The following is a 17,052-nucleotide window of genomic DNA, read 5'->3' on the forward strand; positions in this document are numbered from 1 at the left end:
ATAACACTGCTTTGGACCTACAAGAAGATATTTTTTTTATTAAATATCATGAGGTAGTTGACATAACTTTGAGCTATTCACAAAAACATAAAAATTGCTTTCCCCTCTGAAAAATTTAACAAAAGACGAATTCTAAAATTGTCAATATCTCTGTTTAGGACCTGTACAAAAGTACCAATTCTATGTAAATTGGTCAATATACAATGGAGTAATTGTCAAAAAACCCTAAAATTATGTTTTTTGGCATCTTGATCACCCCTATAATTACTAAATATGGGCAAGTCCACCATTTTTGTTTTTCAATGTATTGGACCAGTAGAAGACTATTTCTAGAACTGAATCCTATGTAAATTGGTCAAAATATGGTCAAGTAAGCAAAAACTTCAAAATTATGCTTCTTTTTAAACTTCTGATCTTCCTAAAAAGGCTCAAAATGGGTAAATCCTACTTTTATGTACTAGGTGCATAAACATTCATATTTGTACCAATTTTCAACTTCATTGCTGTCAGTATGATTGCACAGGAGACAAAATATATATTTTATGGTTGTTTGACCTTTAACCTAATAAAATCCTTAAAAATTATTAACCTAAAAAGCTTAAAAACAAGTCTGGATATATTGGACCAAGGTGTAATCCTAACAAGTTTCATATCAATTTGCTGAGAAATGAAGGAACAGCAATCAACTGAAAAGTATTTGGAAGAAAAATGGAAAACAACAGAAAAATAGCATCTCTCAACAGACATTAGAGAAAGAGTTACACGTAATCATGGAGAAATTTTTACAAAACAACATCAAAAACAAAGAACAATGAAAATGTTACCACTTACAAAAACAGCAGACCTGTAAAGACCAACTAATGTTTCCTGGCCTGATGTTAAGTATCACAAGTTTATTCGCTCATCACAGGTGTTGTACAGATTGATAAAGTTGTAAAAAAGATTGATGGCCAACTTCAGTTAATCTTTCATTTATGGATTGTGTTAATCTTCCTACCACCCCTATGTGTAAAGATTTACAAATTTTTTTAGGCTTGCTATTCAAAACACAAAATTGCACACAAAATTCTTGCATCACATGCTGTCAACCACAGTCACTTACACAAACATCATATAACGTCTACCAAAGTTGAAGGGTTAAATACAATAGAGGTAATGTCCAAATATGTACATGGCACTGTTTAACCACAAATGAAGTTGGTGATTTGGAACTTACTGATGGAGTCTCAAATTCTTTCAACGATAAGCAAATACTTGTCATTCAGTGTGATGAACTTCATTTTACTGCATTACAATGATCCAAAACATACACATAAAAAGGAAGCAGATGGAACATTGCATGCTCTGTTTGGGCCCCACAGAGCCCAGAACTTCAATATTCTTTAGTTTGTATGAGACTACTCAGACCCAGAAAAATGATAAAGGAAGCTGGGTTTCTAGTGCTACTTATTATCTCCAAAAGCTTAAACATTTTATTGATTTCAGACAATGATTTCAACTGAGAGTGGTTGCATAAAATATTCAAAAAGTGACTTTTTTTAATTTATTTTATGTGCTTTTTTTTTTTGTCTTCAAACATTATGACGTTTTGAAATATCTGCAGTAATAGAAACTTGTTATGAACTGAAAATTTCTGGTGAGGATGGAGTTGTTTCTAATTTATGCACAGTATTGTACATGCTACAGGTAACTGTTCTGATATATATGTAGATATAAATCACTGAATTTAGGAGTGTGCATTATGTTACCAGAAAAAGGTACATGTTGTTGCAAATGCCTGTCTGTTCCTGGTGAACAATTTATAACTTTTATTATTAATTTTTCATTTTCTTTCAGATTAAGAAAACAATTGTGGGATCCCTAAAAACAACTCATAGGTCTTGAAATTGCTGTTAAACAAACCCTATTAGTATAATACATGTTAACTATAGACTTTCATTCATTTATGTGACTGAATTAACTCACTATTATAATTACAAATATAGTTTTGAAAGTAAATAAATCTCTCTCCTTTACAGCAATTCACACACACATAGATAAAAAGTTCCAGGAATTAGTATTATACATAATATAAATTTTTACATGCAACTGGACTAGTTATTTTCAAGATTTTTATAAAATAAATCCATAAACACATGCACAAAAGCACAAGCATAAACAGTTGACATGAAATTTCAATTAGTGTCATTGAAGCATTTTATTCAACAATAACACATTAACTAATGTTTTCATGCAAGGTGGTTCAAAAGTAACATAAGAAGGTAAATGTATTTCCTGAGAAAATTAGTTTTCCAGAAAACACACATTAAATACAGAAGTAAATGACAATAGGTTAGTTCATAATGACCTCAATCATCTGCAATTGTCATGAAAAAAAAAAAAAAAAAAATGTTTAAGATGCACCAGCATTCTATTACCTTTAAGCATTCTTGTGTAACATTTGTATGTGTTTAGTATGTGGTTTTGTTCTTCAAACTGATGCAAAATAAATCACACATCAAAAAAACTCCTTTTGCATTAAAAAAATATATATACATATATAAAAGGGATGCAATAATAAAGTAATATGCATCTTAACCATTTTCCAGAGTGGGAGGGTGCCACAGATAGATTGAATTAAAATTTAAAAATAATATATGCATTATGAAGTAATACATATTTTAACAAAAAGCAGTTTTACAGTTTAATGAACTAAACTTGACAATTTTAATTACAAAAATTATATTTGTAACATTATCATCTGAAAAAGTATAAGTACAACATTTACTACACAGCATTATTGGATATATAAGACTGCTAGCATAACAGTTATTATTTAATTCATTTAGTGATCTAATACTTAATGATTATTTACTTTTTATAACAAAAGCATTAAAAGTAATTATTTTAAAGTCAATAGCTATGACAAATTTCTTTATGCGACTCGGTACGAGTCATGTTATGCGTGTAGTTCAGTCGTTGTAACTTGATGTCCCATTACTAGAACCTTCTCTATTTCTCATTGCCTGAAGTATATACTGTAGCATCATGGTGCCTCACAATTTGTAGAAAGTTGTGTGTCTCAGTTAAGCTAAGTATGTATATATGTGTGTGTGTGTGATCAAGTGAGCACAAGTTAAGTATGGCAGAAAGCTTTAAGTTACTGAAAGTGAAATGAAACTGCATGACTGTCAGTTGAACCATAACAGATATTTTAAAGCGAGTTTGACAGAGAATAATTTGTCTTGTCAAAGGGCATTATAAAGTAACTGAAATCATCTGTGGTACTCTGATGAAAAGGAGACATTTGAAGTTCTGGAGACAACTGTGGCAGCATGAAGTGTAATGTAAATGAAGTTATTATCCGTATCTGATGAACATAAAAATAACATGGATAGGTTTCCTGCGAGATATGAAAGATTCATCAAAAGTTAGAACGTTTGTTGACTTGTACTCAAACTTTTATTGAGCTACTATTTTATAAATTTGTGTCAATAAGTTTGGAATCAAATTGTAAATTATAATTCAAACTTTAATATTATATACAAGTTACTTTTTTAAATTTAAAAGTAACTTGTATATAATATTAAATGAATACACCTAAATATAGATTTTAGTCTGTTATGTGGTATGTTGAAGGCAGCAGTGGTTCAAATTAGATGTCTGTTATGCCAAAATATTAGGTCTATAGTTTTGTACAAATCAGGAACTCAAATTATTAACAAGTTAGAATATAAAATAAAAACTTCATATATTTTTATTTTGCTGAGACATGACTTATGTACTGAATCAAACACTGTGGCCCCATTTACCTCTTTCCATTTTTAGAAATGGTCCCTTATATACTCTTAATGCAATATACAATATGTGAATAACTAATTTAAAGCTCAGAATGTCTCCCAAGTGCTTTACTGACATTTTAATCTGTGAAAAGAATGGCCACATTCTATTGAACCAAGATTTCAAAGAGGTAGGCTGTCTTTAGTCTGCTCAAAGGGTTCAGGGTACAGAAAATAACATAAAATATAAAGTCTTGATGAGAACAGATGTTTGAAATGTATTTAGGAAGTTTTAAAGATTACAAAATAATATTTGAACTTTTTGGAATAAAGAATAGTTTTTAATTAAAACATGAAATCCCTTCACACTCAGACTAGTAACCAAACAGACTCGATCTTTCGACAAAAAAATCTTTAATAAAAATATTTCGTTAAAAGGATTATTTTTTGTGTGCAAAAAAATTGTAATATTCACTGAAAGTCTGCCAAATTTTGTTAAGGTATACCTACTGTATCAAAAGTTATAGTGTAAATACTAACATGTACAAATGTATACATAAACTTGTGTATATTATAATGAGCCCATTGGAAAAGGATTAACAGGCAAATGGGAGAAAATATGCTACAGTTGTTATAAAATAGGTCACTGTAAAGGAGTGCAACAAGAAAAGAGTAACTGCCACTATGGATGTGGTTGGTAGAACAAACAGTATTAAGGAAACATCAAATTCATCAAAAGAAGGAAATGTCATTTCTATGATTGATCAGAGTGTGACTAATCATAAGCTCTAGTGAGTAAATGGGTCAACAGTACCAGCAGTGATAAGCATCGAGAAGTGACAGCAAATCCCAACATACCAGTAAGTGAAGGTTACTGGGGACAAGAAAGCAAAGGTCTTGAATTGAAAACAATGAGTGTAGTAGTGCAGCAATGAGAGCTAGTCTAGCATCTGATAACCAGATGACAGAAAAGACATTTCTGTGTGCTAAATGATGGAACAGTGAATTTTCCCATAGAAAGAATAAAGGTAGACAATCCATACTATGTGGGAAACTTTGAGGCCATATATATATGAAAGTTTCCATCTGAAAATATACCAGGCAGTGGAAGTTTGGAGGAACCAAACAGAAGGAAGATGGGTGAAACATCTGCTGTCACCACTGGAGCTCAAGGAAGACATCAAGACCCTGCAAGTACCAAAAAGTGACATCTTGAATGTAGGTCTATAAGAAAAGAAGGAAACAGAAGAAATACCCCTCACTACAAGAACTTTGAAACAATGCCAAGGAGAATGTCCAGTGCTCTATTGTGTATATCCCCTTCTATTTTATCTTGTGCAGATGTCACATGACTTGCAGAATCTTTTCACATCTTCAATGACACTGCAGTCAACAGAACTTGCTGGTGATTATGTTTGAGCCAACTTCATCACTTGAATACAGTATTCTGTTGGTACTAAGGTTGATTGTGGAAGGACACCTAGGAGCAAAGAAGATAGCAAACATAATTGCCAGCAAGTTCCATTGACTAAGGTGTCACTGAAGATGTGAAAAATTCTACAGATCATGTGACATCTGCCAAAGGGCAATACCTAGAGGAAAGGTAATCAAGGTATCACTGGGTGAAATGCTTCTCAAAATAGAGCTATTTAGCAAAGTAGCTGTGGACTTCATTGGACTACTAGCATCTGTTTCTAACAATGATAACTGGTATGTATTGACAGCAATGAACCATGCGACACATTATCCAAAAGTCATGATGCTTCCAAGGATAGAAACAGAGGAATTAACAGATGCTCTCCTGGAATTGTTCTGCAGAGTGAGCTTCTCAAAAGAAGTTCTGAGTGACAGAAGATCCAGTTTACTTCAGAAATGATGCAAGAGATATGCAGACTCATCAGCACTAAACAAACTCACCCTCCAGTGGAAAGGACATTTTGAAATATAAGATGTTCTCAACATAACAGACAATAAAGTGAAATTAATTGGGAAGATATCTCCACCCATAAATGAAATAGCCACTAGCAAAAGGAATACAGGATGGTATGATTTATGGACTGACAAGTTTTTAACCTGTACCAATACCTAGCATGCTCCTTTAATTTGATTACACTACACAAAACATTCTTCTGGAGTTTCAGGATTCCACAGAACACAAGTTGGGAAATTGGTGTTGGAAGAGCAAATAGAACCATATACTGTATCTACTGAAGTACTAAATACAAGCCTAAAGAAGTTAAATTCTCAATGTAGAGTTCACTATCAGAGCTGAACAATTAGTATAATTTAATTCACTGATTACTAGGCTCATTAATCAATTAAACCTATTGTCATGAGTTGGCTAAATGAATTATATTAAAAATTAAGTTTCTATTAAATTACTATTAAATCTATTAATGTCATGACAATAATCATCTAATCAAAATTAACATCTCTGGTTATTACCATTTTCAATCATTTGAACTATCCAAGTAATCAAAATCTTGCTGTTATATTTATCTGTTATTAAACACAGAGCTACATACTGGGCTAGCAATGTTCTGGCTCTCTATGCATTAGCTTTACAAGTTTATTTTTCTTCAATTATGTTCTGCTTTGGACCAGCATTGCCTCATGAATCAAGAGTCTCAGGTTCATTTCCTACTAATCACCCTGTCTTTGTTAGAACAAAACTATTAAGACTATCTTCCAATCTAACAAAATGTTGAGCTGCTGAAAAAAATGGAGGGCAGAACCTACCAGCAAGAACACATACTAAGGTTGGATTAACACTGTAATAACCAATTAATTGGTCTATCACTTAACTGATTAGCAAATATAACTAATCACCAAGATCTAATTGCAGTATAAAATATCTGTATTGGGATGTATTGCAATACAATTTTCCTGGACAATATTGAAACTGATAATAATTGCAATTACATCATCCCTTACCACTTCAACATTGAGTTTTGGTAAGAACAGCTTACAAAAGTATTTAAAATGTACCTCATTAACTGCATTATACTGCTCCCAAAGCTTTCTTAAGCAATACCAAAGATCATTAGGTCAGCTGAGTTACAATATAAACAGTATTCTAATTATACATACAGATATATATAGATATATATCTATATAATAGATATATATAATCTAATATATAATATAGATATATAATATCTATATATATAATAGATATAAAGTGCTCATAATTATACAAGATATTACTTGAAACAATTTTTTTTACCGGTTATTTAAAAAACATCAAAATTGCAGGAATTATTTTTACTTTCACATTTATCAAAAAGTTGTTGATGCATTTCCATGCACATCAATCTGTCTTTTAATATTTGTACTTGTAATTATAAATGTAAAAAACTTTTACATATAAACCTCAAACACAAGCCTTGACTATTTGAATGATACAGTGATTTAGTTTTAAATTTCTTTAGCATATAACCAGTTTTTAAAACAGAGCTAGGATTATGTCTATTTTTTGTACTATAACAAATTTTACCCTGCATCTTATTACCTATATATTACAAAGTTATGCATGATTGTTTTACATTGTTTCTATACGAAAAACCTTTTCATGACAATTTCAAATTACCTCATTACTTATGCAAAACACTGTTGTCCATCCTGCCACAAGATATAATTCAAAATATTTTTATATGTAGTAACTATCCCAAGTGTTATGCTCTAATGACAGTTACTGTGTTTTTTACTTGGAACTTTGTTTCATCAATTTATACTCTGTATACTCAGTGCATAATTTAGGGATTTATTAACATATCATGAATTATAACTTAAAAAAACTGACTTACAATTTTTAATAAACAGTTTTTCCTAGATAAGAGTAACGTGTCCTTCTACAGTACATTGATGATGCTATATACACATTGTAGTGTGACTTGGCATCACTTACAAAGTAGAGGTACAAGTCATCATGACTCACACATCCTAACCACATGTTTGTCACCCTGTCAGTGAAAGAGAAACAGGAATTTATGTTTGAAAAATACAAAATTTGTTGTTTTTTTTACACAAATACACAACAGAACACATAACTTGAGCCTGTTTCTTCTACTGCATGCAATTTTCTGGCTTAATTAGTTGTCTTTTCAAGTGTTAGTAGAGGTGGATCATAATTAAGAAATCAGTATGAATTGCAAATTAATTGAGCTACACAGAAATTCCAATGCATACTTTTTATCTCAATTGTAAGATTATTTATCCAATAATACTGATTATCCATTCATGCTACATATATAGGTGTGTTTTAAGCTTTTAGTATTAATTATCAGTAAAATACACTTCAGAGAGATTACCTATACCATAACCATAAGCTACATTTACAAGGTTTTTCATGTGAAAAAGTATCTCTTATTTGTTTCTCTCTACATTAGCTCTTACTGATCAGCATAATATACAGTCTCACAAAAGCCCATTCTACATGAAAAATTTCTTTGCAGAAGTGCCTGTCTGGTAACCTCCTCTAATTGTAAAATGGACCATTCATCTTTTACCATCCCAACCTTACATTTAGGTAGTTTTATATATAACAGTTCCATCTTTTCCAATGTCCAAACAGTGCATGAACAATTAAACTAGTATTTATTTGAATCAAAGTTTTCTAAAATTGCTGTTTTTATGTATGTGATTGTACCTTCACCATAGCCTTAGGCCAGAATTCCACACTGTAATGAAGATGAATATGACTACTGAATGAATGCTTATTTACTATGTCTAAAATTACTAGACATACAGTAATAACAGTTTAGCAATATGAAATATCCTTAAGTCATCAGCCTATATACAAGAACAAGACTTTTGAAAACTGACAAACAAGACTGGCTGTCATCGTACTCTGCTTAAACACTACCTATTGCATTAAACTTAAGTTGTCTAATTTGTGAGCATTCGTGTGATAATGTTTAAATTTTCTTGTCCTGTAAAATGTAAGCATATTTATCATTTTAAAGTTATTTTCCTTACCAAAAAATGTATTTCAGATAAATACTTCACAACAAAGGGCTAGTACCTTGCACCATTGCCATTAAGATTTCAGCACATCTCGAATAAAGTTTACAATCCTAAGAGTTAACTTGCACTGTGCTAACTTGTGAAGCAATCATCATTACATTATAACCTCTTGCTATTGAGAGTCTTACATCCTCCACGCACACTAATTCCCATGAGCACTAGTGCTAGAACACGGTTTCTTTCACTGTTTTCTGATGAGGCAAAAGAAGTTTATTGGAAAGTGGAGAGGAAGGGTGGGAAGCTGAGAAGTAATACATTTTCAGGTAATAAAAATAACTTAAGAAATGTGTACTCAACTCTCATATTAATTCCTTTAATGATAAGATGGTGGAGAGGCCAGTGTCATGAAAGAAGTTACAATAATGAGTTTCTTTCTGAAATCATGGCATCTGAAAGATGTCTATGTCATTGTAAAGTGTATAACTGTACTGTATGATTTCTGAAAAACTGAGTCGGGCAAGTTTTCATAGTGCAGCACAATGGATTATCAAGCAAAACTTACAAACAAGCCATAAACCTGGAATTTTCTTTTAATAATATTTTGTGATAGTGTTCTTGTAAATTTATTATTTGAACAACACATAAAAGTACAAGAATTCCTTATTTATTGAAAACAAACTATGATTAAAGAAATTGAGTCTTACCAAAAATACAGTTGGAAAAATGTTTCCTATATATAATAAACAAATATTTGATAACAATAAAACAAGTTGAAGCTAATTGGATATATAAACCATAACCTTTTGATTAAAAATATTAAAAAGAACACACCTGTATTTTTTCTTTCATATTTTTAATAGTTATCTTATATATAATGTAAGTATACACAAAAAACTTGTCAACAATAAAATGTGTGCTGTACATTAATACAATACAGACACAACAATTACAAATTTATTGAAAAAATTACTACCAGATAAAACTTATTCTTAAGTCAAAAGAATGCATTTTTCAACTTTTTTCTCCCAAAAAACAGCATTTTACAAAAAAATTCACCAAAAATCCATACATATCATTAACAAAATTATATAACGTTTTTCAAGACCAACCTGTATATCATGTAAAAAAAGTGTTCCAAATTTTATGGAAGTATGTTAAGAATTATAGATAACACAAAACATGGATGACACAATCTTACTCCACCAGTCAGGACAGTGTTAAGGGACACAGTGAAAATTTTGAAGTACTGTTTTTCATATTTTAAAGTTATAATAAGGGCTAACAATTATATTTAAATAATGGAATAGAATTATGTTAACTGTTTTGCTAGTTACTTCCATACTAAATAAGTTGTTACAATTCTACAGCTTTTATGTTTCAAAAGGAAAATCTTAAGTAGTCTGTTGATACTGTAAATTATATACACGTAAGTTACCTATGAATAGCCTAGAACATAAGTTGGTAATTATTAACAAACTAATATTATCATTAACAGTATTTCAGAGGTTTTTTTGGTTTATAAGTATATTAATTTTGTGTTTTATTACTCATTAATAATGTAAATCATACTAAAAGTGCTCTTATTCTGAACTTCCTTTACATATAAAACTTACAGTAATGAGTCATGGAAAATAATCACGCACGTTAAAAGAGATCAGTATGGCCTGAACCTCAGTTGCTTATCAAAGTAATAGTCTTTTCATTCTTGTTATTGGTTTGCTACAATTCTATACTAGTGGATATCTGACTAATCTTAAATAAAATGAATGAAGTCATATTACTATTCAAGACTTGAATCAGGAAGACTCACTCAACAACATATAGAGCCAGCCCTTAAATTTGCATTAAATGGATCAAACTGTCAGACTCACCACCAAATCTGCAATGCTTGGATTTTCAAGGAGAAGCACATATAAAAAATGTAGTATTCCTATAGTCTTGCACTAAGTAAAGTTAGTTTCTTAATACATTTGGAGAGGAAAAAGTTCTTTCTCAACAAGAAGCTATTTGTGTTTCAGCTTTCACACATGCTGCTAACATTAATGAAAAATTCAAAATGCAACAGACTGAACACAGTTTTTACACTATGATTCCATGAGAACATTTAGCACACATTCTCACATTGAGTGATTATACATACATACACACTGCTGTTTCAATGGTTATTTCCTCTATTCAGATGACCATATTCAGAAAAATGGTGGATACAGTGCAGTGAAACTCCGTTTACAGACTATTTGTTCATGTGCTAGGCAACATATACACTACATGTATACTAATTTGTTAATAACTGCTTGTGTATGACTTTGTACAGCACTTTTATACCCAATGCAGTATGTTCTTGATGTTATATTAACTCACCCATGACTAGGTACATTGATTTTCACACAAAGTGTAACAATACTATATTCATTAGTTTCATGAATTTATTATATTAGTACAATACTAGTAGCGGATAATTTACTTAATGTACTATTAATATTACTAAAAAGTTAATACTGCAGTACTAGCAGCAGTACTGAAATTCCTAATACTAATAGTAGTAGCAACAATAGTAAATAATATTAATTATGTATTATTTGGTATTGGTAATACTAGTATAGTTCTATACTCTGTAAAACTAAAAGTAATAAATATTATTAGTATTGAATAGTAGCACTACTTACTACTACTACCATAACTTTGTAAGTAAATAACTTCAAACTTGTTGACACAATTTTTCACTTCAGTAATATTTGATAAAATAATATTAAATCAGTTTCATTAAAATAAAATCTTTCTTCAGAACTCCCTTAACTAACCGTAGTTCTTTTCATTTCTATCACACCATTTAATTTGCAGACTTAAATCACAAACACCTTAGCACGATATTATCTTGCCACCTAGTATGAATGAAAATATTTTCGTTTTCTAACAAAATTTAATACTTGTTTATGCCTACTACCATTTTACAAGAGCGTAAATAATAAAAATAGTAATATTGCAATAATAAAATACAGAAAAATTACATAAAAGATTCAAAAACTAAATATAACAAAATGATAAGTAATATACATATATTAAAATGAGCGATAAGAAAAAATCCATTAAATGAATAACAGAAAGTAAATCAATAATTCATAAAAAATATTTGTTTTAATAACATTAAGGTGTCTAAAAATAAGTTTTTTCTTTTTTAAAATAGGGTTTTAAAAAGTGCTGAAAATGTACCACAATGAATGTCAGAGTTTTTAACATTATCGCATAACGTACACATCAGACCTGTATGTTGAAAAACTGTGTTTGAACATTTCTAAATTTATTACTTTCAAAATTAAATTAAATCTCTTTATTTTTGGAATTGATGGGAGCAGTTACATTACAGTTTAGATAAGTAAATATTACACATTAAACTTTATAGGTAAAAACTAGCAGAGATTGTTTTGTTTTGGAATTTCGCACAAAGCTACTCGAGGGCTATCTGTGCTAGCCGTCCCTAATTTAGCAGTGTAAGACTAGAGGGAAGGCAGCTAGTCATCACCACCCACCGCTAACTCTCGGGCTACTCTTTTACCAACGAACAGTGGGATTGACCGTCACATTATAACGCCCCCACGGCTGAGAAAGCGAGCATGTTTAGCGCGACGCGGGCTCGAACCCGCGACCCTCGGATTACGAGTCGCACACCTTACGCGCTTGGCCATGCCAGGCCACTAGCAGAGATAAGAGATAGAATAGAACATAAAATACACAGCTGTCTCAGGAAATCGTATTATTTTATACATGGTATACTTGCGCTAGATATTTCTAATTTTAAACTAATACACTACAACAAATGCAACTATTAAATAGCATCCAATATCTACCCTTTGGCTTCTTGAGCATCACATTTACAATGCAGCTAGAGCGAAAACTGTTTCAGCAAAAACGGGAGGCGAATCGTGAACCTTCAAATGAATTCGAATCACAGAGATAAAATATCGTCTAGCATTTCTGCAATATACTCGTAATGAGAGAAGGAAGAAAACGCACATTTATTATGCAAGCAAGACAATAAAAATAAAAAACAAACTCAATGGTGTGAAAAACTGAGATATTTTATCAAGAAAGATATAGAATAATACAAAAAATAATGGTATTACCAACATTCCCACTTTATGTGGGAACGCTAACGTCTTGAATTAGAATATTCTAATTTCCAATTGAAAAAATCGAATCCATAAAATATTTTGAGAGAAAATTACCATTAATTACAGAACAAATGCCACTTTCGGGGGAGGCTATTGCGAACCTGAGGTTTTAAAAGAGAGTAATAAATTTATTTTGAACATTTGTTTAAGTAATTCAGTAGAAAACTCTAGTGAGGGAGTTTCACGCTTCATGTGTTGTAAACACAAATTAAAAGTTATCACGTTTTTTTTTTTGTCATAAAATATTATTACATTAAATGTAAAGGTGTAATTACAGGTTTGTTTGTTTGTTTTAGAATTTCGCACAAAGCTACTCGAGGGCTATCTGTGCTAGCCGTCCCTAATTTAGTAGTGTAAGACTAGAGGGAAGGCAGCTAGTCATCACCACCCACCGCCAACTCTTGGGCTACTCTTTTACCAACGAATAGTGGGATTGACCGTCACATTATACACCCCCACGGCTGGGAGGGCGAGCATGTTTAGCCAGGCCCGTAATTACAGGAGGAAAGTGTTTCGGAGAGTCTCACCCTTCTCGTTACGATTTTTTTTCTCGTAAATCTCAGGCTAGCTATATTTAACAAGTCATTTGGAAACTGCATCCTAGTGTTTTACACGTTACCTGCCTAACATTTTATTCAATGATGCCGTGTCTGTGTTAGAATTTTGACACGATTTTCTATTATGCTCACTTTTATTCTTTGAAATAAAATAAAACAACACAGTATTGTTTGTTTGTTCAGTTTTGCGCAAAACTACTGGATGATTATCCGTGTTAGCCATTCTTAATATTGAAAAGATAGAGTAAAGGGAAGGCATCTTGTCACTACTATCCACCATGCTATTCTTTACCAAAAAATAGTGGAATTGACCGTTACATTATTACACGGCTGAAAGAATAACTTATCTGGATAATAGGGCGTAACAATGGTTTTTCATTGTATGCAACTACCAACCAAAAATCCATTTGACTATGGAATGGATATTTAAGTAATTTTCAGTAATAGTGGGTAGCTTGAATGTTATATTTACGATATAAGGACTACCAACAGTTTTTAAAATGTTTGTTGGAGAGAGGTTTATGTTCACCTCTTTTATTCAATATCATTTCATACTCTTACATAAAGTAGCGCACCAGCAGAAGGTTATATTTCCTTTCTGGCCATGAGATACAACTGAAGAGTATAGTGTCTGTAGGTTATCGATAAGCTTGTTTTTATTTTCTTTCTTTTTTATTCTGTACTGAAAAGGATTCCAGCCCCAAAACTGAACGTATAAAATCATGTTTTTCAAGTGTTCTTAACTTTATTGAATCGCATGTGAAGAGAAATAAGATATAGTAAAAGAAAAATATATTAAACAAGATAAATATATCGGCATATGAGAGAAGTTACTGTTATCAATGATGTGATTAGTTTGCCCATAATGTGCAAGGTGGAAGTTTCAGCTACACTGTTCCTACTAGAGAGCACTAGCATATAAAATGATATATATTTTCTTTACTGCTCAGCAAGGTTGATAATTTGTTTTGTTCTAAAGCACAAAGGTACACAATGGGCTGTCTGTGCTGTGTATATCACAGGTATCGAAGTCTTTTTTTTAGCATTTTAAGCTTTCAGACTTACTGCTGAACTACTGTAGAGAAGGGGAGCTCAAATACTGCAAGTTCCGAGACAGTTTGTATCTATGAGAAATGTTACAATCGAAAAACTACAATAATAAAGGGTTAACGTAATTTGTTTTTATTTTAATGGTAAATATTTCAATAATAAAAATACTGAGATTTTGAGTTTTGAGTAAGCTGATTTGAATAAACTAATCTAGATACTTTTCAATCGGTTTTATAAGTATATCAAAATATTCTTTTTAAAAATAAGACTATGTCACAGTTTGAAATACTCACCCGAAGAGGCAGATGATTAGAAGTCGAAACTGTTATAAGTGAAGAATAACACGAAATGTTTATCGATTAGGTTACATGTTCCAGTGTAAAATATTATATTAACGTTAAACAACAACCCAAAAGTTTAATCATTGCAAAGCAATTCACAAACTTATAACGAACATTTTTATGTAACGAAAGTTTTCTACACCTGTCTTTGAAAACAATAAAGATAATTATTAGTACTTTATTTATTGTATTAATGCAAAACGAACGATTGGAATTAGGAAGCATGAGGGTTAATTAACAAATGATTATGTTATATATACAAGAAATTATAGGAAAAAAAAAATGTATGATTATATTTACTGGCCACCTAACGACAAGAAGTTGTTTTTCGGTTAACAACTTCCACTTTAGAATGTGAAAATGTAAAGAAAAATTGTTTTGTCGAAACATTTTCCGTATTTTTCGTCTAGAGAAAGTTTATTTAATTTGTATGAAAAAAAAAAAACATGTATTCGTCATCCTGTTCAAAAGGATATGTGAATTATCTAAGGAGATTCCTTTTGACATAATTTCCCTCAAAGTTCCTTGAAATTATTACATATGGAGATTGAAAATTATGTTCGAATATCAATAACAACAAAACACTAAACTAAACAGAATTCGAATCCACGAATTTTGTATTAGAGACGTATTCCAACAAATTAATTCAATCTGAGCATTCTATAAACATAATTTATGTAAATATAATACTGAAATATCCTAGAAAGTTACGAATAATATGAGTTAAAGTTCTTAACCTTTGAATTATCGATAGGGTCGTTTTCTTTTTGTAATAAAAGAATCTAAAGCACCTGGATGCATCAAGTTGTTAATTAGTCCATGGTTATATTGGTCGCAATGTTCCTAATAGCATGTATGCCTAAAACAAATATGCTAAACAAATATACCACCAGTGTTGTAAATAAGTTACATAGAGTCTCATACATATTTTACGTATACGATGAGTAATTTCAAGCATTATATGATCATTTGTTTCTGAGTGTTGTATATGATATGTAAAAAACAGAATATTACTCAGTATAATACAATATGTAGACCCCCACCTGATGTTGAGCAGTGTAAAATCAAGTCGTTCATTTGAAAATCAGGGGTATTTAGAATGTGAAGAGTGTACTCTGGGGTTTCTTCGGTAAATTTACAGACTTACAACGTTAAAAGTCGGGGTTGTTTTCCCCACGTAGACAACACATTGATAAGTTTCGTGCTATAAACAACCATCCAAAACGTTAAGAATCTTTTTCGCTTATTCTAATTTCAACATACAGCATAGTTTTATTCAAAAAGACAAAATAACATTCATATTTTAAATAACTCGAAGATAACCAGTATTTAGCAATGTAGTCCACTGCTGTTGCATGAAAAAAGTACTTCTCTGGTACAACGGTAAGTCTACGGATTTACTACGGTAAAATCAGGGGTTGGATTTCCATCGGTGGACTCGTCAAATAGCCAGATGTGGCTTTGCTATAAGAAAACACACACACATGCATAAAAGAACCACACATTTATGGGATATATACACAAGACTAGTCTTGGAATACATTAGTCAAAACGTTATTTGCTAAACAAAGGAAAATCCACTTTTTGTCAGATAACTAGCAGTTCAACAATATCATTTCTATCATAAGATAACGACTCTCCTCTATGTATCTTACGATTTAAAACACTGAAAGTGTATACCATATATCCTTCAGCTATTATAACAAATTGACGGCCCGGCATGGCCAAGCGTGTTAAGGTGTGCGACTCGTAATCTGAGGGTCGCGGGTTCACAGCCCCGTCGCGCCAAACATGCTTGCCCTTTCAGCCGTGGGGACATTATAATGTGACGGTCAATCCCACTATTCGTTAGTAAAGAGTAGCCCAAGAGTTGACGGTGGGTGGTGATGACTAGCTGCCTTCCCTCTAGTCTTACACTGCCAAATTAGGGACGGCTAGCACAGATAGCCCTCGAGTAGCTTTGTGCGAAATTCAAAAACAAACAAACAATTATAATAAATGCTTTAGCTACGCTAGAAATAATACATGAAAACTACAGTGTAAAGAAAAAACAACGTATAATCCTGTTGCTCACAATGGAACTCGACGTACAGGGTGGCTCGTAAGTCCCTACCCATCTATGTATCTTATGTATCCAGTGTATCTGTGTGCTGCCCCTCATTCTCGCTGCATAATATTATGCGGCGCCATGTTCTGTGAGACATTTTCCTCA

The 17,052-nt window shown here is 31.6% G+C and overlaps 1 protein-coding gene across 16 annotated transcripts in view; it reads right to left on the reverse strand.

The window, feature by feature from the left end:
* LOC143245084 (uncharacterized) overlaps positions 1-11,680 on the reverse strand; it is a 63,528-nt gene extending 51,848 nt beyond the window's left edge. For 7 of the 16 annotated variants that reach the window (XR_013025464.1, XR_013025463.1, XM_076490943.1 and 4 more), the window contains exons 1-2: positions 11,390-11,667; positions 7,565-7,720 (exon numbers count right to left, since the gene is read on the reverse strand). The gene's annotated coding sequence lies outside the window, so the exon portion shown is untranslated. Of the gene's footprint in view, positions 1-831; positions 855-7,347; positions 7,376-7,564; positions 7,721-10,594; positions 11,124-11,389 lie in introns of those variants that run through there. The other 9 variants (XM_076490941.1, XM_076490935.1, XM_076490932.1 and 6 more) reach the window with 8 other exon arrangements.
* Between the last annotated feature and the right edge of the window lie 5,372 nt (positions 11,681-17,052).

The sequence above is a fragment of the Tachypleus tridentatus genome, chromosome 2 (assembly GCF_004210375.1).
Source record: "Tachypleus tridentatus isolate NWPU-2018 chromosome 2, ASM421037v1, whole genome shotgun sequence".
In the NCBI taxonomy this organism is placed as follows: domain Eukaryota; kingdom Metazoa; phylum Arthropoda; class Merostomata; order Xiphosura; family Limulidae; genus Tachypleus; species Tachypleus tridentatus.